This window comes from Sitophilus oryzae, unplaced genomic scaffold (genome assembly GCF_002938485.1).
Source record: "Sitophilus oryzae breed Bouriz unplaced genomic scaffold, Soryzae_2.0 scaffold_1500_pilon_pilon, whole genome shotgun sequence".
Taxonomy (NCBI): domain Eukaryota; kingdom Metazoa; phylum Arthropoda; class Insecta; order Coleoptera; family Curculionidae; genus Sitophilus; species Sitophilus oryzae.
In genome coordinates this window covers 1,523,581-1,550,641 of record NW_022146171.1, presented here as the reverse complement: position 1 = coordinate 1,550,641, position 27,061 = coordinate 1,523,581, and the positions used below count along the sequence as shown (strand labels likewise).

Here is a 27,061-nt window from a genome sequence, read left to right as displayed (position 1 = left end):
ATTTTGAGTGAAATTAAAAAAACTTTTTTTTTGCGGATCTTAATAGCCTACCATACCTGTTGGTATGGTCGGCTAATAAATTATCAAAAAAAGATGCACCTAATGTAATATCTCGCTCTCGTCTCGTGAGGAAACCTCCAAACTTCAGCTTTAATCATCTGCTGATCATTCTGACATGGTTAGCGAAACTCCAGTGTTGAAAAGTAAAGTGTTTTGGTGTATTGTGGTGAATTAGTGCTTTATTTTTCTGTTGTAACACTAAAAGCTCCAACCCCCAACTGTAATTAATTTTATCATCTATGAAAAATGACATGTAAATAAATAATGTGAAAAAATGCAAAACCACAAGACCGCAAGATTCTCACAATTACTGACCATACTTGACGGACCATAAATGCTGGATGCTGGGTCTTGGTAGACATACCGTTAGTCTTGGACTTGGTCTTAATGTTTTTTCAAGAATAAGATCGCATCGCAAAACCAGTCTCGCTCTAAAAGTAATCAGAAAAGAATAAAAAACATATCAGCTTAGTAGAGGGTGAAGGGGTTTCTGCATCCTCCTCCCGGAGCAGGAAGTGACATCATGTGACGTCATCAGCTATGAACATGTAAAATAGGCTAATAAACAAGAATAAACAGGTTTAAACAAGAAACAACCGCTTTTGAACTGGATTAAACCGTTTTTAGCAGACCATACTAATATGTATGGTAGGCTATTAAGATCGGCAAAAAAAAGTTTTTTAATTTCACTCAAAATGAGTTATTTGTATCATAAATGACCTAAATACAAAATATTTTCATGGTGTCTGTCTGTCCGTCTGTAACACGATAAATCAAAAACCGCTAAACCGATTTTAACCAAATTTGGCACAAAAATACTGTGGCACCCGAGAATCTGGCCATTAGTTTTTGGTGGGGGTGGGGGGTTGGTAAGGGGGTAAGGGAGGGGGTTAAAAATTTAAAAAAATCGTAACTCCAAAATTACAGTAGCTAGCGAAACGCGGTTTTCAATTTAAGATTAGGAATAATATTTGCAACATAATTTGTAATAACATCAATCTCAGTCAAAGTCGCAGTTTTTAAAATAAAAAAAATTGGAAAAATTCCTTTACTTTGAAACTAAAAGAACTGCCTACCAACTTTTTATTAACATATTTTAGTATGGGCGGCTATACGTGCCTCCCGGCGCCAATTTTTTAATTTAATACAACAGACCAGATCATTTTTTGCTCAAGCCTGTTTATTTCTATTTTAAAGCAGTTGTTTCTTGTTTATACCTGTTTATATTTTTTTATTAGCGCATTTTAACCGTTCTTATCTGATTTACGCTTGACCTCACTTCCTGCTCCGGGAAGAGGATGCAGAAACTCCCTTCTCCCTCTACTCAGTTTATTTCGTTCATCCTGATTTTTGCATCAGTAACAGAATGGCAATTAATAATAGTGTTATTATAATAAGTCAATTACATGAATAAAAATCACTTAGTATGTAAATCAAGAACTCTTTTATCCGCTGAAATGAAACGGCGCGGCGGTATAAATATAAATATCAACGCAAGACGTCAAACACCATTAACTTTAAATCTATTTCAACGCGAAAAGTGTTTCATAAAAATAATGAAATATAGCCCTTCTGCTAATTCATATAAATACTGAAGAGTATAGCCTTCAGAACATAATTGCTACACGGCGCATTGCAGACGGACACGAAGGAAAAAAGACTGTGCTCTCTACGTTAAAAACGACGTATTGGACTTTTAATTAATGGAGAATTAGCGAATTTAATTGAAAACGACCAGATGCGGGTCTGTTCGTCATTTAGACGGGCGAACCGATCGACGGCGTTTCCGATAATTTGAAAATGTGACATTCCGTTTTTCAAATCGACCGATTTATTACATTCCGGAAAGCCGGGAGGAATATTAATAAAAAAGAGAATCTATCTCGATTGTCAAAGATCGAAATTATGCGTACAAAGAGTAGAGGAGAATGACTCAAAAATGAGGAGATAAAATCTAAATTTTGTTTTTAGCCGACCATACCAACAGTGGTAGGCTATTACGATCGGCTAAAAATTTTTTTTAATTTCACTCGAAATGAGTTATTTGGGTCATAAATGACTTAAATACAAAATATTTTCATAGTGTCTGTCTGTCTGTAACACGATAACTCAAAAACCTCTAAACCGATTTTAACCAAATTTGGCACAAAAATACTGTGGCACCCGAGAATCTGGCCATTAGTTTTTGGTGGAGGTGGGGGGTTGGTAAGAGGGTATGGGAGGGGGTTAGAAGACGCCAATTTATTCTAGCTAGTTCTGGCGTCAAGGCATGGTCAAGACCATGTCGTGTTAGTTTTTTTTACTCCCATCGCCCGGTACGAATATCTGGCTACTTAAAAGATACCCATAAAAATATAGATCTAAATTCGTACGAAGGGAAAACAAAATTCGCACATAAAGACTTTTTGTATTAGCTCAGTTCTTACCTACGTCTATAATATTCACATACATACTTGTAAAAATACACTTGTATTTACTCTACAGTGTAAGTCGTAAGCGCAAATGTTTTTTTTCTGTTTTTTTCCTTCCTCCATACATTATCAAGAAACTAAGGTTTTTTAACTAAAAATATTAAAAAAATCATTTTTTTCCAAAAACATACTTTCTTAATCACGAAAAAGAAACTTATAGACGTAAAGAGAGATCTAAAAATATTTGCGTTTATTCAAGATTCATCCTGTATGTAATACTTTGTTTCAATATACGCGGTGTAAAATAAAGGACTTTTCTGTAAATTAAAAAAGTATAAAATTAAAATAAACGTATATATAATAATTTTATAGATCTTTATAGACTTTGAGAAGGCTTTCGACTCGATATATCCTAAGCTAACCACGGGTACTATCCTAACCTAAACAAGGTATTGACAGGCTTTACATAGAAAAATTCTAGCCAATAATATACAAAGAAGCCAAAGCAAGAGTAATTATATATAAAACAACCCCAGAGTACCCAATAATTGGCAAAGGAGTACGACAGAGAGATGCGATATTCACAAAGCTGTTTACACTAGCAGAATCTTCTGTCAACTGAACTGGACCAACAAAGGATTAAAAATAGATGGAGAATATCTTAACCATCTCCAATATGCTGATGACATAGCCCTAATTGCCAATAACCCTGAAGAACTACAAGAAGAAATACAGCTAGCAATAAAGTAGGTCTCTTAGCCAAAACTAAAGTAATGTACAACGAACTATTAGACAGAAAAGACATTCTAATAAATAACAAAACATTGGAAATCTGAAATAGTAGAAGAATATATATATTTGGGACAACTAATACATCATATTTAAATATAGAATGCAAATTGATCTGTAGAAGAAAACATTTGACCAATGTGTACTACCAGTCATGACCTATGCATGCGAAACCTGAACACTCAAAATGGACATTATAAGAAAATTGCAGATCGCACGACTCAATGGAACGAAATATGCTGGGAATAACCAAGAAAGAGTGCAAATAATTTTGCATTTGCAAAAATTTTTAGAAAGCTGCGACCATTGAAAATAGTTAGCCTTAGTAACGTTTATTAACATACTAAAAGTCCCCATTTGTCCGATGTGTGCGTCACCAAAAAAAATCCATCATCTTGAATTTTGGTACTTTTTGGGAAAAAATGTAAATAACTTGAAAACGGTGCATTATAGCGAAAAACTTCAAGAGGTAAAAATTAAAGAGGATAAAAAACTCTATCAGAATCAATAAAGAATAGTTTATTATCCTAACGCAGTGACGTACAAATTTTTTTTGAAAATCGAGCAATTTTTAAAAGGGATCACCGAAATGCAAATTACTATTCTTTTAAGCTTATTAACAAATAACATGGATATTTAGCATCAATTCAACTAAAATACGGTCCTTGTGACATTTTCAAGAAGTATTTTCTGGTGGTTTAATAATATTTCAAAATTAACAAAAATTGTCAAAGCTATCCTTTACTAAATACATGTGTACTAATAATGTGCGAAAGCAGCCTCCACCTTGTTCCGGTCGGGGCTATTTGCACTTAAACCAAGGTCTTTTTGTTACCATTTTGTAAACAACTTGTTTTTAAAAATACAGTGACAATTTGAAAAATTAGGCTACAGGTTGGAAGAAAAAAATAAAATGTAATAAACTACTTGCGAATGTCTTTTTGACATAAATATCATCTACGATCTTAACCTAAGATCTTAACACTTTTTCATTATGATAAATACATTCATACCCCTACAAATCGAATAACAATAATTCAAATTATGACCATTTTAATAAAAATGTGTTACCAACTTGTAACCTAACTTTTCAAACTGTCATCTCTAGAAAAAAAAATGAAATTTACAATTTTATTCGATTTGTTCTTCATCGACCGATATTTGTTTGTTCTCGCAAGAAATACCATTACAGTTACCACACAAGCATGAACATGGCATATTGGATTTTAAACATGTACCATTGCGATTAAAAAAAATAGTACAACAAAATATGATTTAATCTGCTGGTCTATATTCTTGTGTCAGTGTCACGTAATTTTTAAAAAATGCCTTTAACTTCAGAGCAAAAATCGATTATATTTACGCGATTAATGGATGGGGTTCCCATAAGGGACATTGCAGATGCATTAGGAGTAAACAAAAAATCAGTGTTGTTGGCTAAATCCAAAAAAAATTCAATATAATTCAAATATCCTTATAGACCAGTCGTTCCATCTGGGTACATAGTTTATTAAATCCAGATTTGCAATTACAGTAAATCATTTTCAATACAAATTCTGGTGCCACTGCGTTTGACATTGTTTTTGGAACTAAGGTATCCGTTTTTTTACTCCATCCACATTCTGTTGCCTCTTCTCCGTTATTTAGCCAATACTGCATTTATAATTAGGTCCTATAATAATGATTTTCAGCTGCGTTACTTGTTGGAAGCAAGGTAGCTAAATCAAAATTTTTACTATAAGTACCTGATGAAATGTAAGGGCTTTATATTTAAAATACCTCAACTGATCTAAATCTTTTGGTAGCCTATGTCGACCATATAATGAAAATATGAATGTATTTCCAGCTTCGACTAGCTCAGATTTTTGTGCTGCAGGATCTACGGATGTAATTTGTCGCAGATGAGGATCTTTTTGCAACGTTTTGAAAGTCGCCAGTTTACATTACATTTTATTTTTTTCTACCAACCTGTAGCCTAATTTTTCAAACTGTCACTGTATTTTTAAAAACAAGTTGTTTACAAAATGGTAACAATAAGACCTTGGTTTAAGTGCAAATAGCCCCGACCGGGACAAGGTGGAGACTGCTTTCGCACATTCTTAGTACACATGTATTTAGTAAAGGATAGCTTTGACAATTTTTGTTAATTTTGAAATATTATTAACCCACGAATGAAAAATATTTCTTGAAGAAGTCACAAGGACTGTATTTCAGTTGAATTAATGCTAAATATTCATGTTATTTGTTAATAAGCTTAAAAAATTAGTAATTTGCATTTCGGTGATTCCTTTTAAACATTGATCGATTTTCAAAATTTTTTTGTACGTCATTGAGTTAGGATAATAAACTATTTTTTACTAAACTATTTTGATTCTAATAGAGTTTTTTATTCTCTTTAATTTTTACCTCTTCTAGTTTTTCGCTATAACAAACCGTTTTCGAGTTATTTACATTTTTTCCCAAAAAGTACCAAAATTCAAGATGGCGGCCGATTTTTTTTGATGACGCACACATCGGACAAATGGGGACTTTTAGTATGTTAATAAGGGTTACTAAGGCTAACTATTTTCAATGGTCGCAGCTTTCTAAAAATTTTTGCAATTTCAACATGGCGAATGTCATAACTGCACTGGGGTACAGGTAATAGATGCCATTCACAGAATCAAATCCTCTAAGTGGCAAAGACACCTGACAAGAAGGACAGACAACTAAAATTACAGCAAGGTATCCACAAGGAATTAAGAGACTTAGAGAAAGACCAAATCTGAGAAGGGACCATGATATTAGGAAATTAGCAGGGATAACTTGAGCCTGCATACTTAACAATAGACAACAATGAGTCCAACTAGAAAGGGAGTCTTGAATTTATAATCATAATTGGAAATGGTTGAATAAGCTGAGAATAATGATGAAACATAATAATAATACCGTATAATCGAAAAAAAAAACAGCATCCAGTTGGTTTGGAAATGACGCGATCGATGACATTCCCCATATAATTATACATATAAAATGACAGCAATCGTCATTCCATGGCCAGTGCTGACTATTATTTACATTATGAAACAACAAATTGAGATAACATAATATATTATGTATTATTACCGTACTTTCAAAAACCTTTAATTTTTATTTTTTGTTTTATGTGCACATTTATTAAAAAGAATTTAAAAAATCTCCTTTTAATCAATAACTCAAGGAAGCGAATACAAACGTCTAAATGAAAACATCAAAGAAAAATATTAAATGATTTTGTATTACTTCTGTCATAAAATGTTCTGCAATGAAAAGGCAATCGAGACAAGATAAATAACAAAAGGTTAAATCGAGAACAGGGCATTAAAGCTCTCTTTCAGATAAAATCTCTGAAAGCGTCGAGCGAATAAAAGATCATTTTGTAGTGCTTTACAGCCTTAATGGCAGACGGCGCAGTGGGAGTACGAACACGGTGTAACCTAGAAATGCATTTTATTACGTTACAGGAGTAAAAATATTCTTTAAGAAATATTGCGAGTTTCTCTACTTTTAAGGATAAACAAATGAGTGCATCTATTTTCTCAAAATGGCACAATAGAAATGTTCACAAAAAAATTAAAACGTGCCTACTTCTCATAAAATCATTCATTATGACATTAAAACTCAGTATGCAAGGTTTCATAACGTTCCGTAAAAGGCTTATGCATCAAAAATTCGTGCGAAATTATCGTAATCGTTTGCAGGGCCGTATCTGGGGGGGTGTTTTGGGGGTTCAAACCCCCCCCGAAATTATGGCCGAAAATTTTTAAAAAGTAATGATCATTAAGTAAGCAAGTAAGAACGAAACAAAAAAGAAGAAGATGGATGAATATCAATGACTAAAGAATACAAGGACATGTAACGCCCAAATCTCATTTTTTCCACTTTGAAAGCAAATGTCATTTTCGATTTTCGACTTTCAACATTCAAGTGTTTAAAACAGCAAAAGTTTGACAAGGACAAGATTTTGAATGTTGTTATTGTTCTGTTATTAGACAAAGAATTCTTGGACTATGACACTTTAGCGGCAGAACTAGACTTGTGGCGGCAAAAATAGAAGCAGCTACCTGCAGTCGACCGACCTAAAAACGCAATCGAAACGATAATAATCGGAGTGTAACCAGTGTATATTTCCAAATATATACATTTTACTAATGATCCTAGCAACTCTACCAGTGTCAACAGCTACACCAGAAAGGTCTTTTTCAATCCTAATGCCGCAACCGCACATGCGGTATTCGGCGATCTCCGATCGGGGCTTCGCCGATTTCCTATGTGTGTGGATGAGGAAGTCGGAGTTCGGCGACTCGATCGGCGACGAGGCACGAGCGCTTGTCTCTATATTTGTTGCTATCAGAGCCCCGCATGTGTGGATGGAAAGGCGAAGTCCGATCACGAGCGTTCGGTAGTTGACGAGCGCTCGGAGTTCGCTAAATGCCGCATGCATATTGCGGTCGAGCAGAATAAAAGATCATTTTGTAGTGCTTTACAGCCTTAATGGCAGACGGCGCAGTGGGAGCATTACGAACACGGGGGGTGTAACCTAGAAATGCATTTTATTACGTTACAGGGAGTAAAAAATATTCTTTAAGAAATTGCGAGTTTCTCTACATTTAAGGATAAACAAATGAGTGCATCTATTTTTTCTCAAAAATGGCACAATAGAAATGTTCACAAAAAAATTAAAACGTGCCTACTTCTCATAAAATCATTCATTATGACATTAAAACTCAGTATGCAAGGTTTCATAACGTTCCGTAAAAGGCTTGTGCATCAAAAATTCGTGCGAAATTATCGTAATCGTTTGAATCCGCTAAACGCGGCCTGACGTCACTGCTTCGATCGGTATTTCCGCGTGAGTAAACGGTGCTATCTGCACGCTGTGGAATTTCTAACAGAACAAGCTAGAATACGACATATCGCGTTGTGCTCGGATGTAGTTTGTATATTAAATTTGGTTTATTGTGATTAATATTTGGAGTTTATTACTAGTTTAAAAACAAAGCTACTTAGTGAGATGGAGGACGAGTTTATTTGAAAGCGATAACAAACAATACTTGGTTTTTGACAATACAAAATTATTGAGTTTTTGAGATGTCAGAGGTCCGTATTTAGGAGGAGGGGGCCAAATTTTAAATTTTAATTATCATATTAAACTGAAAATTTGCATGCGTATATAGAAGCTAAGACAATGTAAAATTATCGTATTGTTGATCTGATATAGGGCCGTATTAAGGAGAAGGAGTCAAATCTTAAATTTTAATTGTATTGACCTGAAAATTCGCACACATATACAGGGTGTCCAGTTTATACTGAGGTACCTACATGGGGAATAATGGGGATCTTGAAGACCGTTAAAGTTACAAGATCGGTTAAATAGAAGAAAAGTTGCGTTTTTGTGTATCCAAAAATAATCTAGGTCTATTTTATTTAATATTCATATACCGTTACGTAAATACAGGGAGAAAAAGAAAAATGTGCATTTTCTAAACACCACCATATTTTCTTTATTATTAGAGCTAAGGTCATCAAAATTTTAACATAGGGGTAAGGCAATACGGAAATTTTAAAAATCATGTTCAAAAAAGTCTAGGCTTACTACGTTGCGCATAGCCGAAGTGCACTTTTGCTTTTCCTATGGGCGCCATATTGAAATACATAGTTGAAAACATTTTTAATAAAGATTTTTAAAATGCCAAATTTAAAGAAGGCGCTCATAAGAAAAATAAGGTTTTCATGATATCATTTTTAAAATTGCCATGTTGCCTTGCCCATATATTGAAATTTTGATTACCTTAGCTCCAATAATAAAGAAAATATGGTGGTTTTTCGAAAATGTTCATTTTTTCTTTTTCACCTTGTATCTACGTAACGGTATGGATTTAAAATAAAATAGACATAGATTATTTTTGGGTACACAAATTTGCAACTTTGCTTACATTTAACCGACTTTGTATCTTCAACGGTTTTCAAGATCGCCATGTACCTCATTTTAAATTGGACACCCTACAGGACCCATATTAAGCGAAAAATATACAAGTGAAAAAATTGATAAAAAAAACTTTTTAAAAACAAGCTTAAAATTAAATGCACTTAAAAGTAGAAAATTAGAATTAAAAGCAAGTGGCGCAAAGTAACGATTTAAGCTTCTGAGGATTATTTTTTGAAGTATTAATACACCCAGGGACCAAACACCACTTATTTGAACTCATTTTACTTCTTCAAAACACCAAAACAATGAAAATGAACAATACACCTTCGCGAACGTCTGTAAAAACAATGCGGCAAGTGCACGATCGTACGGACGCCATCGATCGATCAAAGCAGTGACGTCAAAAACAGGTAGCCTCGAGCCGGGTACGGTTTTCTAGTCTTGCTGCATTTCTCAATTTTGTTTTGCGTTTATGTGAGAAAATTATAGTTTTTAAGAAAAATTTTGTGTGCCATGTTTTTTTATCACTCATATGCACTATATTTATTACTATCGAAATTCATTGAAATTAGAAAATAGTGAACATGTCTATTCTGCAATGGTCTGTTATTTCTAGGTTTCCGTAGCATACATTTGTTTGGCCAAAATGAATTTAATTTTACTAGATGAAATTTAAAAATTTATTTGTAAAATGACTACTTTACAATTAAATTCACTTAGGATTATAAATAGGACTCATATTAATGAATTCTTGCTAGTAGTTCAGTAGTAATACTGGGAGTTAAATTGATCCCATCAAAAACATAGAATGTAAAAAAATGCCAAGTCTCACAACACAATTCTTCCACTATAACAAGTTGTGAGATCTCATGTAAAACCAAGGCAGTTTATTTTATTTAGTCTCTCTTTACGCACCTGTTCAACAATTTTGTTATAAATTGTTAGTATCAATATTAGTCATCTTTATTTCTGTAATAATTATAATGACTTGGCAATGGCACAGCACCATAATTATAAAAGAATAATCTACCCCATCTCGATTACTAAGTAAATCTAAACAGTGCCCTTAAAAATAAATAATAAAATAAACTTTTTAATTATAATAGAATATCATACGTGCAATTGCCAAGTCATTATAATTATTACATAAATAAAGATGACTAATATTGATACTAACAATTTATAACAAAATTGTTGATTCGGTGCTTAAAGAGAGACTAAATAAAATAAACTCTGCCTTGGTTTGATCTCACAACTTTTTATAGTGGAAGAATTATGTTGCAAGATTTGGCATTTTTTTACATTCTATGTTTTTGATTGGATTAAGATCTAAATGACTTTATCAATGGAATGCATTTCGCAAAGATATATGCTTAATACAGTTCATGAAGATTGAGGCATTTAATTAAAATCTTATTGCTTTTACTTACTCATAATGCAGCATAGCAAAGATGAAATGAACTCTCTTACCTGAAAATAAAAACATAAAATTAATTTTATCCATATATTAATAACAATAAAATAAAAATAGATTTTGTGAAAGAAAAACTACATAATTCACTCTCTCGGAAATCACAAAGTCTCTTCTGCATTTTAATTATTGTAAAACGTTTTAATGAACATTGCTGGGCAGAAAAATATCTAAAACAAATAGTTAAAAAAGAACATTCTCAAGTATCTTTTTTGCCACTCATTTTTGTTAAATCACCAACAGAAAAAAATAATTCCAAATACGCATACGGTATAGATATAAAATTATAATATAATAGCATAATTAGTTGAAATATCCTTATGACACTGAAGTGATATATTATAATTATTTCACTTATAATATGCTCCGCGCGTCTCGCTTGTACGCTGCTTTGGAGCTGGAAATTCTAGTTCCTTAGTTGTAGTTCCTCCAGGGGAATAGTTCCTTGAACTAGGTCTTTAGTTCACAATAGTTCCCGACTAACATTGACATCCCCGTTGCTTGCTAATGGGTTTCGGTCAGTCAGCTATTCACAGTATGATCTGTATAATTTTTATAATGTCCCAGATATAACGAGTCGTGTAACTGCGTATGTTAAAAACATATACCTAGGTAAGTTTTATTGCAAATCAAAAAAAATAAAAAAGAAACTCAAATCAGAGTTTAAAAAACTGTATCACAACAACTGGAGCAAATAATACAAAAATTTTACGAAAAATTGCATTTTTCATCACTTCAAGCTTTTTGTTTTTGTCTAAAAATTCAGAATATCTACTTTGTTTTATAAGATATTTCTCAATTTTAGGGGCCTAAGGTGAAACATTTTCATAAAATATTCAAAGAACAAACTAAAAATCAAAAATAGTATCCATGACAATTTTCTCTTGTAATTACGTCGGCTGTGGCAATAGACAAGGCCGAATCCATCGTCGTTGTCTTGTATTATATCTCGGATCTGCCGATTGAATAGATTCCCGTGAACTAGTCTTTTAATTAGTTCCTCGTTCCTCTAGTTCCTCTCAGTCCTTTCGGTGCGGGATAGGTAACATATGGCTGGTACTCCCCACTCCTGCCTAGCATCGGACTACGATCACGCTGGCCGATCCGTCGCCGTCGCATATTATTATACAGAGTGGTCCGAATTGTATTCCGGAAACTTCGGCAGCATATTATGCAGATTAAAACAAGTAAAAAAGTTCTTATAAATGTATGTCTTAAAATGCTTCGTTTCGGAGATACAGGGTGTTGAAGTTTGATTATTATTTCGATTTTTTCCAAATAATTTCTGAACTAACGTCAATATTTTGATGAAAATTGGTGTCTGGGAGTTTTTTGACATGAGAAATTTGATTTTGATGTCAATATGACTTCTATTTGTAGGGGGCGCCACCTACATGTGGTTTAACTGTTTTGAAGGGTAATAACTTTTCGTCCGTACCTGTATAAATCTACTAAGTAAAAAATATACATTTTCGTTAGTTTTTACTTAAAAAATGTCTTGTGGTAGAAATGGATAAGAGCAACCGTTCTCAAGATATTTAGAATAGAATTAGTCAATACCTGTCAATATTGACAAAAAATAAACACGTTGAGTTAGGTTAGATTAATTAACTATACTTGCCTATCTAGCAAGTATAGTTACTTGAGACTAAAATAATGAATTTGGGAAATTTTTCTTTTTTTAAATTAATTATAAATTTTTTTGCGCATAAATTATCATAAAACAGTTTCCTTTGAACTTTTGGCTCAAAAACATTTCAAATTTATGATTTCAGTCTAATAATTACTATTTAGTCAATATGTTTAATTTATGTCAATGATGATAGGTATTGATAATTTTGATTCCAAATATCTCGAGAACCATTACTCGTAGCTATTTTTACCAAGAGACATTTTTTACGTAAAAAACGTATCAAAATCAAATTCCTCATATCAGAAAACTGCCAGACACCAATTGTCATCCAAATATTAACGTTACTTCAGAAATTATTTGGAAAAAATCGAAATAAAAATGAAAATTTACACCCTGTATCTCCGAAACTAAGCCTTTTAGGACATACATTTATACGAACTTTTTTACTGATTTTTATCTACAGAATATGCTGCCGAAGTTTCCGGAATACAGTTCGGACCACCCTGTATATCGGTCACATCGCACAGTCTCGATCCCGGAATAGGTCCTGAGGAACTAGTTCTTTGAAAAACCGGGAACAAGTTCCTTTCATTCCGGGGTCGGAATAGTTCATTGGAACTAGTTCGTTCACGAACTACACACCTCTACGCTGCTTGTATAGTATTGCCTGTTTTATCAAAGTTGAGTTGGAAGACTTTTTAATTTTTTAACATCCAAGTAAGTTGGTTGTACTACTTAGCCAGGACTTACTTAGATGTTAAAAAACGAAGCCTTCGTGGTATGGTTATTGTAATTTTGTTGTTGAAGCTAGTCCTTCCTTCTATCGCCTTATCCTACCAGGCATTAAGTAAAGGATTTAGATGTATCTATTAATTCTCTACTTATGTTATATATAGAGTTTTTCGGACGGTATTATTTTTAAATGTGGGACGATAATCCAATTATCTCACGCTAACCTGTTTCCTCCAAAATCTAACCCGAGATGAGCGAACCGGTCCAAAATAAAATTCGCCAGTTAGGCCGCGGTCACACGCCCACCGCAGCCCACGGGTCCGCGACAAACGCCGTTCCGTCTCCCATTTACAGCAATAAAGCCGGCCGACGACGGTATACCGTCCTTTTCGTTCGCTCAGGCCTTTCAGAAAAGATTTTTATCTTTAAGCCCGTGTTCTCGGTTTAACCTTTAGTTATTTAATCTTGTTTTGTCTTTTACGACTTTTCATTGCAGCGAATGTTATACGAGATGTGATCTCATATTAAATCATTTAAGCTTCTCTTTGATGTCTTTATTTGTTCTCCTTTCTGTATTTGTGTACTTTTTATTTGTCTTGATTTCATTTTTATTGCGTCGCGTTCTTCAACGCGATTTTAATGACAGCGTCTCGAAAAAGCGTCTTGTACTAACAATGTTGCTTCTAATTTCTGTGTTTGCTAAAAATACAGGGTGGTCCAAACTATATTCCAGAAACTTCGGCAGCATACACACAACCAAACTTATATGGAATCATCTATTATTTTTCATAATTTTTGAGATGTATAAAAATGTTCTGTTTGTGAATAAAACTCAGTCCTTACCAATGACTTTTAATGAAAAATAATCAATATAGCAATTTAAAAAAATAAGTTCCCAAAATAAACAAAATGGTATTTTTCTGGTTTCTGAAACGAAATTAAGATTTAAATTTTTAATGGCCAAAAAGTAAAAAGAAAAAGAAAATTGATAATTTTAATATTCCTTGTTGCCACCTCTAGCCCTTTTGCAAGCTTCTATCCGCGCTGGCATGCTTCTTATTAAATTATCCACATTGTCTTGGGGTATGTTTTCCTTTTCTGCTAATGCTGCATCAATAAGCTGTGCGAGATTTCCTGGATTGTTTCATATATAACCCTTCATTCTGCATTTTATAACCCTTCTTTTGAGCTAGTCCCACAAGTGTTCGATAGGGTTTAGATCTGGTAAGTAGGCAAGCCAGTCCAAAACTATGACACCTTCCGTTTCAAGACATTCTCTAGTCACTCTGCTGGTATAGGGAGGTGTACTATCGTGCATGAAGTTAAAATTATCCCCAATTGCAGCTCTCCAAAGACTAACGACTGGTTCTAGCACCAAATCAACATATCTCCGACCCGTTAAAATTTGTTGAAGTGGTAACAATGGAGTTTTTCCTCCCAGTATAATACCCCCCCCCCCCAAACATTACAGTTTCTCCTTTATATCTTGGTACAGATTTGGCAACCTGAACCGGTCTCGCTCGTCTTTCTGGAGCTCTGAGAATCCGAATTCGATGGTTATCTGATCTTACGCCAATTCTGGTCTCATCCAAAAAAAGAACATTTTGCCAATTCTCAGTTGTCCAGTTTTGATGTTGAAGGCATCAATTTAGCCGGTCAATTTGATTTTGCAGAGAACTGTGGGTTCCGTAACTCTCCCCTACTGTAAAACCCTCGTGCACGAAGTCTTTTTCTTATAGTTTCAACTAAAACGTTCACACTTGTAGCTGCCAGAAGTTGTCTTTGTAGCTCTGGATGAGAAACATTGGGATTTATTCTAGCAAATTTGGCCCACAAGGCGGTCTTGTTGTTCAGTTGTGACTCTTTGACGACTTTGTCTGGGCCTATCCTTGTGTGTTCCTAATTCCAAGTACCTTGCATATGTTTTCGATACAACACCCTGAGTAACGTCTACTATCTCTGCTACGTCTCTCTGGAGCATTCCTTATTCGGTGAGAGCAATAATTCTTCCCCTCTATACATCTGTTAATCCAACATAAGGCATTTTCTAATTTTTTTGGATTGAATGAAAATTACCGGACAATCGTGATTTTACAACTGAACACAAAATTCAAAAGAAAATAAATCGCAGCTGTCGTTTATTCTTTATTGTCATGTTTATTTACAACAAAAAGTTTTATCTTAAAGTTGTATACCAATTTTTATCCTTGCAATAAATTTGGTTGTGTGGATTCTGCAGATAAAAATAAGTAAAAAAGTTCGTATAAACGTATGTCCTAAAATGCTTAGTTTCGGAGATACAGGGTGTAAAAGTCAACAAATAATTTCTGAAGGATATACAGGGCGTCCCAGAAATAAGTGCAAGTATTTTAAGAGGTGGTAGATCTCGATAAAAGAAACATAATTTCTCTTTATCGTTTTTCAAATAAGTCCAAAATAACGAAGTTATTTTACTTTGAAAATTTCCAAAAAAAATGATTTTTTGCTAAAATTTTGAGAACCACTGGAACTTTTCTGGATTTTCTTTCTTAAAAATTTAATCCAATACCTATGTTATCATATTATCAAGAAATAATGTTTTTTAACAAAAAAACTAAAAAAATTCCAAAAAAAAATTCAAAGATTTTCGAATTTGCAAATTTTTTTTTGACGAAAAAAACCTCATATAGGCGTTTTTTTCTGGGATTGAACTATGCTACCAGTTAAAATACTTGCACTTATTTCTGGGACACCCTGTATATACAGGGCGAGCCAAAACTAAATGTTGTATTTTTCTACATTATTTTAAATACAACACCCTATATTTTGTATCATAATCGAACAAAGTTTTGTTGTATTTATTTGCAATCTTTTTGTTTTATTAAGCACTTTCCTATACCTAAAATCGATATTTAATGAGAAAATTGTGTTTTTTTTAAATATAAGACCAAATCTGACTTTCGCTCTTTTAATAGTAGGCGACTGTTGACGTTTATCATTAAAAGTTCACTACTTGTTACTCTGTAGCAATATTACAAGAAGTCGACGATTATAGAAGATAAATTTACAACGAATTATGAGGAAATTTTCTAAGAGATACAGGGGCGGATACAGAAATTTATTTTAGGGGGGGGCCAAATAAACGGTAATGTAGAATATGCTTTTTAGAGCGCCATTTTTAACCCAAAAGCCTAATATTTAACCCAATTTATAGATTTTAGGGGGGGGCCACGGCACCATGTGCCCCCCCTCTGTATCCGCCACTGATGAGATACACATTTTTTTAAATAAATTCACAAAAAATATTGGTGAATATAAAGACATATTATGACATATTTACAAACATGCCATAAAAGCCATACAGCGATTTAATTTAAACTAAAGAACGGATGGTAAATTTACTACAATAATCTGTGGCAAGACCTCAATATTACTATTAAATTCACAAATTAATTTTTTCAGTGTACCCCTAAATTGAAAAAAACTTTTTCGAACTAATATCATGCAATGTCGGTTATACGCATACATGGTTTTAAAGGTAATCCACGTTTTTCAATAGCGATCAGGTATTTCCAGCGCACCGATACGTGCGTGCACGAAACAGTCGATAAAGGCTTTGCTCCCTTCCCATCGTACCCTATAAATTATTCCCAACATGCGCCGCGTTATGATCCGTGTAGATCATTTACCTCGTTAAACAAAATCCCAATGTAATTAAAAGATTTGTTTTGGAATAGCGGCACCGCGGTTTGCCGGTGGGCTTCGTGAATTATTAGAGGGATGCTGGTAATAGTACCCTCTATCGAAAATACAATATTTATTTTCGTATAACAGGAGAAATATTCTAATTGTAAAGGGTAGTTCTATAATAGAGGACTCGTAGGCTCCAGTCTCGTACTAGTATTATTTGACCACCATGTAAAAACCAACCGTATACAAAAATAGATTGAGATGACCCAATACTTACTTACTTACTTACCTGAGATGACCCACCTATTTAAAAATAGACATGTTTCTTTAAATTCAAAACATTCAGTTTTCAGACACTCTGTGTGAATAAATAAAATAATTCATTTTTAAACCAAACCAACCAAACCAGGGAGAGGGAAATCAGATGACGACCAGAGATAACAGGTGTTAAGTAATAGCTTTGAGACTACCATTCGAGAAGCATTGATGTTTTTCTTTTGGTTTGTAAAGTAAACGTTTCCTCATTATTTAATTCCTGTTAACTAAGGCATATTATGTTGTTTTCCTGTTGTACTATTCTGTATTCTGTTCTGAAATTTTTCCATATTTATTTGATCTGACAAAGATAGTATAACATGTGTAGGTAATCTAAATACAATCGTTTACTATCCATTCGTGCCGATGAGTGTACTAATATTTTTCTTCTGTGCATGGGCGAATATCTTCGGTCGTATACAGGGTGGTCCGAACTGTATTCCGGAAACTTCGGCAGCATATTCTGCAGATAAAAATAAGTAAAAAAGTTCGTATAAATGTATGTCTTAAAATGTTAGTTTCAGAGATACAGGGTGTAGAAGTTTCATTTTTATTTCGATTTTTTCCAAATAATTTCTGAAGTAACGTCAACATTTGGATGAAAATTGGTGTCTGGGAATTATTTTGACATGAGAAATTTAATTTTGATGTCAATATGACTCCTATTGGTAGAGGGCGCCACCTACATGTGTTTTAACTGTTTTGAAGGGTAATAACTTTTTGTCCGTACGTGTATAAAGCTACCTAAGAAAAATATATACATCTAACTTTTTACGGAAAAAATATATCTTTGTAAAAATCGCTACGAGCAACCGTTCTCAAGATATTTAGAATAGAAATAGTCAATACATGTCATTATATTGACGAAAAATAAACACGTTGAGTAAATAGTTATTTCACTGAAATAATAAATTTGGTAAATTTTTATTTTTTTAACTTAATCATATATTTTTTTGCAAAAAAATGATGATAAAACAGTTTCTGTTAAACTTTTGGCACAAAAACTTTCAAATTTATGATCTCAGTCGAATAACTATTTAGTCATCCTGTTTAATTTATGTCAATGATGACAGGTATTGATAATTTCCATTCCAAATATCTCGAAAACCAATACTCCTAGCGATTTTTACCAAGAGACATTTTTTACGTAAAAAACGTCGTAAATGTATATTTTTTTACTCAGCAGTTTTATACAGGTACGGACGAAAAGTTATTACTCTTCAAACCAGTTAAAAAATATGTAGGTGGCGCCCTCTACTAGTAGGAGTCAGATTGACATCAAAATCAAATTTCTCATGTCAAAAAAAATATTGACGTTACTGCAGATATTATTTGGAAAAGATCGAAATAAAAATGAACAACACTTTGTTCCAACACAGAAATTAGGATCGTTCTAAAACGGTTATTGGTATCGCCGGGATAGAAATTGTGCGCATGTGTCGACTAGGACAGTTCTGTTACGATACGAAAATTAAATGCAGTTAGAACGGTTTGGGAATCGATTTTAGAATTCGCCCTGGCCGCTGTGGCGTCTTACGCTGGAATCCAATTCATAACCTTATTTTTTGTTATTGCTATTGGTTAGATCTAAAGGGTTAGATAGTTTTTTTATACGATTTTTATTGTATAAGGGATTCAAAATGAGTAATATACCGTATGATCGAAAAAAAAACGGCGTTTGCGATGGCTATAAAATAAAGATCGCTGTCATTTTTTATATGTAAAATTATATGGAGAATGGCATTAATCATTATTTTCAAGCCAACTGGGCGCCTTTTTTCTCGATTGTACGGTATTTACCTGCTTGAACGATACAAGACAATTAATAAATTGGGGGGGAGATTTATTTTTATATTTGTAAGTTTGAATCATTTGTTCAAATCATTTTTGGTGGTATCCAACAAAGACTCGATATCACTGTGCCCTTCGTCACTCATCATAGTTCAAAAATAAAGAAATATTTAAAATAAATGCACCATAAAAATTAAATAAAAGCAGCAGTTTGAAATGTCTGCTACAATCATACCTATCTGGGCGTACACAGTACGTAGAGTATCATAGGGTTTCATGGTCTTCAATCCTATCGTTTCTCACCATCTAGTGGAGCCACACAGGTAGCAATTTGGCACCGTTATTGTTTTCGTTATATATAAATGATATTATAAAGGAAATATCTTGTCCAGCTCTATTGTTTACAGATGACTTAAAGATATTTCATACTGTCAATAGTGTTGAGGATTGTCTTTTAATTCAACAATCTTTGGATAAAATATCTTCTTGGAGCAAAAGAAATAATTTACCTTTAAACATCAAAAAATGTAATAAGCTCACTGTCACCCTAAAAAGCAATGCAACAGGTCACATATACCATATAGACAATACCCCTCTTGAATCTTGTGAAGTTGTACGGGATCTTGGTGTGTACATTGATAATCGTTTAAATTTCCAGTCTCATATTAATGAAGTATGTAAATCAGCAACCAAAACTTTAGGATTTATCTGTCGTACTACTAAAAACTTTCAAAATATATCTTGCCTCACTACTCTGTATAACTCCCTGGCACGATCGCGTTTAGATTACGCATCAGTAGTATTGTCACCGATATACCAAATACATATTCAACGTCTGGAACAGGTTCAACGTAGATTTCTCAAGTTGCTATCCTTTAGAGCTGATGGCGTCTATCCACAGCGGGGTATAGATCAGCAGTTGCTGCTTGACAGGTGGAACTTTTCTTCGCTCAGAGAGCTGCGACTTCGCTCGTCATTAATATTTCTGTTTAAAATTTCCAACAATATGATGGACTGTGCATTTCTCTTGAGCGAATTAAACTGGCACGTTCCACTGGTCACAACTAGATATCAGTACACTTTCCGCCTCCAAACACTTCGTACCTGCAATGCCACCAAAGTCCCGCTCTATAGATGCTGTCACAACCTTAATAATATTGCTCTCCACTACACACTGGATCTGTTTCAGCACTCACTAGCATACTTCAAGGGGGTACTGGATGAGATACTAAAGGACATTCACAGAAGAACGGTACTCATAGTAACGTGACTAAGAATTTAAATATATTTCATATCATTATTTTTTTATATATTATGTTATTATTATTTATATCTTAATATTTCTATTATTAATTGTCTTTTGTTTGGGTGTATACTTGTTGGACAATAAATGTATTTATTTATTATATTTATTAAATAAAACTTTAAGTTTCACAACGTTGGCTTCGGTCGTCAAAACAACATATAAAAAAACTGTCAAAATTAAAAAGAGGAATGGCTAAAGAAATTTAAACTCCAGAAAAAATCAATAATCTACTGACACACTCTTAATGCGCAGGTCAGTCCCTATCATTCTTGCTTTCAGGCTGGTATCGAAATTACGGTTCCGGAATCGATTCACTAACGGTGACAACTCTTGTTGGAATGCAAAAGTTATCGTTCACTAAACGATTCTCTCGTGGTTGGAACGCTTTTTCTCCACTGCGTAGAAGTGTTACCGTACCGAGTACGGTTCTTTCCGTCGTTGGAACGAAACTATTACATCTTCAACTTTGTTGACGAACTTGGCTTGTTGTACTACAGTATGAATCAAATTTATCAAAGCATCTATAAAGTACCGCCTTTTCCTTTTACACTATAAAACTTCTTACATATTTGTGCATTCACTCACTGGCAGTAAACCGTTTCATTCCACGCTCACGTTAAGAAAGATATTTTCTCCCGCTACTACTCTGTTCGCTTCGCTATATCAATTTTCCAGAACGGTAGCAAACTATAAGTAGCCATTTACCACTGATTTACGAGTGTATCCAGTTTATTGAAATGTTTACTGTAAGTACAGCGCATTTTCCTTTGCCACGGCATATTAGAATTTCCTTAGCGCTCCAAAGAGTTTCCCCGTTTATTAAAACTTTACGCTAGATTTACATTCGAAAACATTATGCGTTTTGTGAAAGTATTAAGGACTTAAAATGTATTGCTTGGGCCTTTACGGGTTTATTCGTGCTTGCAAGTGCTGCATTTCCAGTTTTGGTTTTGTTTAGTGAAGATTATAATTACTAAATAAATCTTTATAAAATTGTTGTTAAATTCAAGAACGAGTTGGACAACTGAATTCAATAATAAAGCTCTTTATTATGAATCTTTTAGATTATCTTCCAATTTTTATGCATTGGCCTTAGACCACAAAATCCACAAATAGTGTGGTAAAATGCTCGAGAGTTTATTTTTGGGCCAACGTTCCCCGAGAACAAAGAAAAATAAACGAACACAAACAACAATGTCGAGAATAATTTACAATTGGCGCAAAAATATTTTTTTTACATTTTATTTTCTTATTATTCTCTAGAAATATTAAAATTCAGAACGTTTAGAATAAAGAACTGTGATCCAGAACATATTATCCTTATTTTTCGACATACATATTTATATTGCAGGGGAACTATCAACACAAAAGACTGCAATTTGCAAACTAAAACGGCAAATCAGTATCTAAATCTATATTTCGGCTGTTTTTCAAAAGTGGCTTACACCTATAACTTTCTTATTTTTTAGGATAAAAAAACGAGATTTAGTATGTAGTACGTATTAGAGATGGGTAGGTCTAACCTAACCTAACCTTAATTTTACTTAATATCGATCCCTTTCCGCGGAACTGCATTGCTGATAGCTAACCGGCCACGTCGTCGGCAGATACCGAAAACATAACGATGCAGAGCAATAAATCAGTATTGTTTTTTTACCGCTTCCACTAGGAGATGCGAAACCTTGTTGTTGGTTGAGAAGCTCTTTGGCACTTTGGTTGGTTCTAAGGAGCATCATTGTCTTGTCCCTGGCTGTAGTGTCGTGGCCAGGGAATTGCACCAAGACGTATAACGATGCCGGAGTGGACTACCTTATCCGTCATACGAGGCACTCGCCTATCACAGGCAGAGGGTATGTGGGGGGTGTCAACTTAATCGCCCGGACCAAGAAGAGACAACTCAGCAAAAACCTAAATCCTATGATGGCGGGGCCAGGTCAAAAAATGCGTGGCTAGATAGAAGACTAGCTCCTACTGGTCTCAAACTTGGGGCACCAGGAGGGCACCACCCTTACTTCTATATGCAAGGCTCTGTAGAAGTGGGCCGACTAACCCATTGCGGTGTATCACCAGCTTTCTCAGAACTCCAATGTAAGGACATTGAGTTGGCGAGTCAACAACTCGGTAGAGAAGAGCCATGCTCAGGTCCTCACAATAAAAATTCATCTCAAATCCAAGGAGGCAATAGAGAAAGATAGATCTATTATAGATCTGGGACAGCACCGATATCAGATCTAAAGAGAGACCAAGTTAAAGAGATGGAGAGAATGGAGACAGATCCTCTAGCCTCCACCTCAAGGGTACCTGAGTCGGAGAGAAGCTCCTCGACTGTCAAGGATATGCACGGAGGGCTAAATCCCAACCGCAGAAGGGTGTGTATCCTCCTTGGAGATCGATGTCCATTCCTCGAAGGATGAACAGTTGTTGTCAGCGGAGGATGGGAAATACCCTGTCCCCTCTACAACATGCAATAGGAAGATTCCCATGTATGATGAGTTATAAAAGAAAGGGAGACACAATGGATCTTTAAGGTCGCAGTGATTAACCCCCTTCCACTTATTCTACATTTAGTGCTTTATAAATAATATGGAGAAAATACTATTTTTGTTTTGGTTTGGTTTGGTTAGGACTAACCTAACTAAAGAAGCTAACTAGAAGATTTTACTAAAAAACTTATGTTATTTAGACTTAAAAATTAAGAACTTTAAAACATGAAAAAAAAATAGTTATAAGAAACGTTCTCGTTTGTGCTCATACATGCTTTTGCGACGAATTCGGGCGTTTTTAAGTAATTATGAACGCTTAACATACACTCGAACATACACTTGTGTGGTTTCGTTCATTGGTGAAAGAATACTTATGATACACCCCCCTATAGAATTTTATTCCAAATGTCCCACGCTCGATTACACGTTGAGCAGCTTTAAAGTTAAAGGGCCCACCGAGTGAGTGTACAATTATTTTAAGACACTTCTTAAATTACATTTGAATTGCGGTTTTATTTTGTGACAAATATATGTATGAAAAGGTGACCCATATTTTTCGTATATATTTTCATTAAATTTTTAATTACACATCACAAGTTTTTAATAAGACAAACAAAATTTAATATTTTTTTGTATGTTAAAGGAGATAATGTCTTCCAAAAAAAATGCTAAAAAACCTCTATCGATATTGTAAAACTTGGAAAATAAGTTCGTCATAATAATGCTTTTATTTATTCACTATTCTAATAAACAATATGCATTCCTTCGGAAACACTCTATTTATTTATCTAGTAATGCTAAAACACTCTATTTGAAAGTCGATTAGAGAAAATAGTATGATTCATTGGCAAGTAATGTAAATATTTACGATCCGGTAAAATTGTGATGTAAGAGGAGGCTTAGCTTGCCTGCGGCAGGTCAGTAGTAGACTGGCCAGCCGACTGTTGTGTTGTGTTTTGTCGTAGAGCTGATATTTGGGTGTTGAGAGTCTTTGAGATTTTACAATATTATATCTATTTTAGTAGTATCAATAGTTTTTTCTTGAAAGTGGATTCTCAAAATGAATTGAGCAAAAACTAAAATAATGTACAACAAACTAGTGGAGAGAAGGAACATTCTAGTGACTAGCGAATAACACAATACTAGAAAGAGTAATATATAATATATTTGGGAGAACTAGTTCACAGCTAGGTATCTCTCCTACCAGAAATCAACAGAAGAATTAAATTAGCATGGAGTACTTATGGAAGAAACTCAATCATAGTCAAATCTAGAACGCCACTTTATCTAAAGAAGAAAACATTCGACCAATGTGTACTATCAGTCACGACCTATGCATACGAAACCTGGACACTTAAAGGTTGATTCTCACTATACCTTACATATCAGCTCCCTTCCGTTCACATAAAATATTATATCATGTAAAGGAATAGGACAATGAACACTATCCGTTCCGTTTCCCTTCCGTTCCATATCCTTTCCTTTCATACATTTTTTTTGGCGGACGGACTGAAGCGTATCGCAAACAGCGTTGTCAAGTTCTTACATTTGTACCATCTCTGTTAACATTTTACTGATATTTATTTACCTTCATCTCTTAATTAAATCTATTACCTTTTTCAAAGATACAAATTTTTAAAATAAAACTTTCGTAATGATATAAATTGTACAATAAAAAGTATGGAACTGATACGGAACGGAAGCTTATACGTATAGCGTCAATACAATAAAAATACGGAACGAATATGGAATGGAATGGAAACGGAAGGTATAGTGAGAATCAACCTTAAAACGGGCATATTAAAGAAACTACAGGTCATACAACGCTCTATGGAACAAAATATGATGGGAATAACGTAAAAAAATAGAGTGGATACGACCAAAGATCCAGGTAATAGATGTCATCCACGGAGTGAAATCCCTCAAACAGCAATGGGAACAGACAACAAATGGACCACAAAAATTACAGCATGATACCCACGAGGAATTAAGAGACGTAGAGGAAGACCGAACCTGAGATGAGACCATGATATTAGGAAATTAGCAGAGATAACTTAGGCCCGCATAGCCAAAAATAGACAACAATGTGCTCAACTACAAAGAAAGTATGTGAGGGAAATGATGATGATGATGATGAGTTATTTTAACATTGAAAATGTTTCTGTTATCCTATATAAGGGAGCCCAAATCGAATTAAAATGCTACATTTGCCACACCATGACGTCATATATACAAGGGTATAGGAAATCTCGGCGTAGCGGCGACAGTCGGCCAGCGCGCGCAAAAACCATTACATCGCTAATTGTTTATTGATATATCTTTATTAGTTTAAAAGCAAAAAATATGGGGTTTGCTTTGATACCTTGTCAAGACATAAGCGAAACTTTTAAATTGTTTCTTTTTTTCATTTAGGCCTTCGTTTTTCGTTAAATGAAACGTGGAAGGGGATATAGCAGATTTGTCGCAGTTGACCGGTCGACCCAATCAACACATCTGTCAGTACTTATGGAAAGTTACATGGAAAGGTGTACGTCATGCGTTCAGCTTCACGATTTAATTACGACTCGTGGTACTTGATTGGTTTATTTATTAACGAGTCGTTGTTATTTTCCCTATAGCTTGAATTTTTTTAAGTGCAAGCTAGAAACACTTGAATTTTTGATAAAAATAAGTGGAATTGAGTGAGTGTTCGATAGTGGTCGCGCTATTAGAACTCTGAATTCAAAAATCGATATCTCGAAATCTATTAGAAATAATAGATTGTAGTTTTTTCAAGAACTTTGTTAATATTTCTGCTGTATTTTCTTGGTAGACAGTATGTGAAAATCTTTATCAATAAAAAAATTACACGATTGCTGAAAATTGCTATTGAAAAAACAACCTTATCGAATTTTTCTTATGTAAACATATTGTAAAATATCCGATCTTGAAAATAAAAAAAAATTTCAATATCTAAAGTGGTTCTTGAGTTATGGCCTGTTATGTGTTAAAAAGTTGAGTTTTTAATATTAATTGAACCCATTTTTGTCTAGATTAGTTCAATAATACGTAATATAATATATAATGAAATAAAAATTTGTTATTTTTTAGTTTTTCTGCGTTTTTTAAACTTTTTAGAAGGCGTAGTCCCACAGACTACGCCGGACCGTTTATGATACATATCTATTACCGGACCAGTTAAGGGTTAAAAATAAGCGGTTTGCGATCGTGATTTTACTTTACTTGATAGGGAAAGGCGTATCGGCAACGCCGCAACAGCACACCGTCGCGCGTCGCGTCGATCGGTCGCATTTCTCTCACTCCGGCTTTATAAGATCCCTATGCGATTTACTTCCACACATGTAAATGCCGACCCAAAAGTAACAGTTGCCAGCACGGTATAAGATATTCCGCAACAATATTTAAAAAACCCTTCATCGAAACCCTATGAATTTCTATACGTATATGAAATATGACAAATAGTACTGAAAACGCAAAGTTCACGTGCCGCTTTTCTAAATATAGTACCATTGTTATTGCAACTTATAGTATATAAACAATTTATTGATTAGTAGCGGTTTATTAGCCTTTCGATAAGCCGGCCGGCGAGATATCGTGGCAGATAATGTGACAGACCAAGTCGCGATCGCTGACGGATCCTCCATAAAAATATAATGAGAGTGCCGGTGCCGCGGCTACAGGGTGATCAAACTTGGTGCCTCAAATGAAAATGCAAAACTATTTGACTAGTGAATGTATATTTTTTGTTATATACTGAAAAAATATAAGTAAATTTACAAAAATAAATTAAAATATTGATACATTACAGTATTTTTAATAAGAACTTGTAAAAATAAGAAATTTTTCACAAAAAAATGTCATTTTGCAAAACAGTTTATTAATACTTATTAAATTATTATTACTAAACGATATTATTTTCACAACGAGTTGGTGAGTTTAAAAATTAAATTTAAATCGGAAATACAATCTTGTAGTAAAATTGCATGTCTCTAGATATATTCACAAAACTTGTGTGAATTTACCATAATATATTTAGTAAAAAATGACGCCGCGTCATGTGACTTCATGTAAAGCTGATACGAATTAAGTAATCGATTGAAAACGTAGTTAGAGGAAAAACGAAGAACATTTTAATCTAAGCATGCTTTTGAACAAGTGGGAGTCTCAGTGCGTGGGTGATCAGTGTTTTTATAATTTAAGGGTAAGTATATTACATTAATTATGTTTATATGTAGTTTCTGTAAATATATAAAGCCAGCTCCTTTAGAAAACACAATCTCCATTTATTTGTTATAATGATTTACATTTTAATTAAAGCGATTTTTTTATGGAAACATAATTGTTCCATGATCTCCCTATATCAACATATCTCGAAGTATTATTTATTCTTTCAGACTGTGTTTCTGAGAACAAACTTAATAGAGGACCCGAGTAACGGAGTAGAGGACTCTATA

At 34.0% G+C, this 27,061-nt stretch overlaps 1 protein-coding gene across 1 annotated transcript in view; it reads right to left on the bottom strand.

The window, feature by feature from the left end:
• Positions 1 to 27,061, bottom strand: part of LOC115878112 (glypican-6) — a 372,496-nt gene that overhangs the window by 214,756 nt on the left and 130,679 nt on the right. The gene's annotated exons all lie outside the window — the stretch shown is intronic.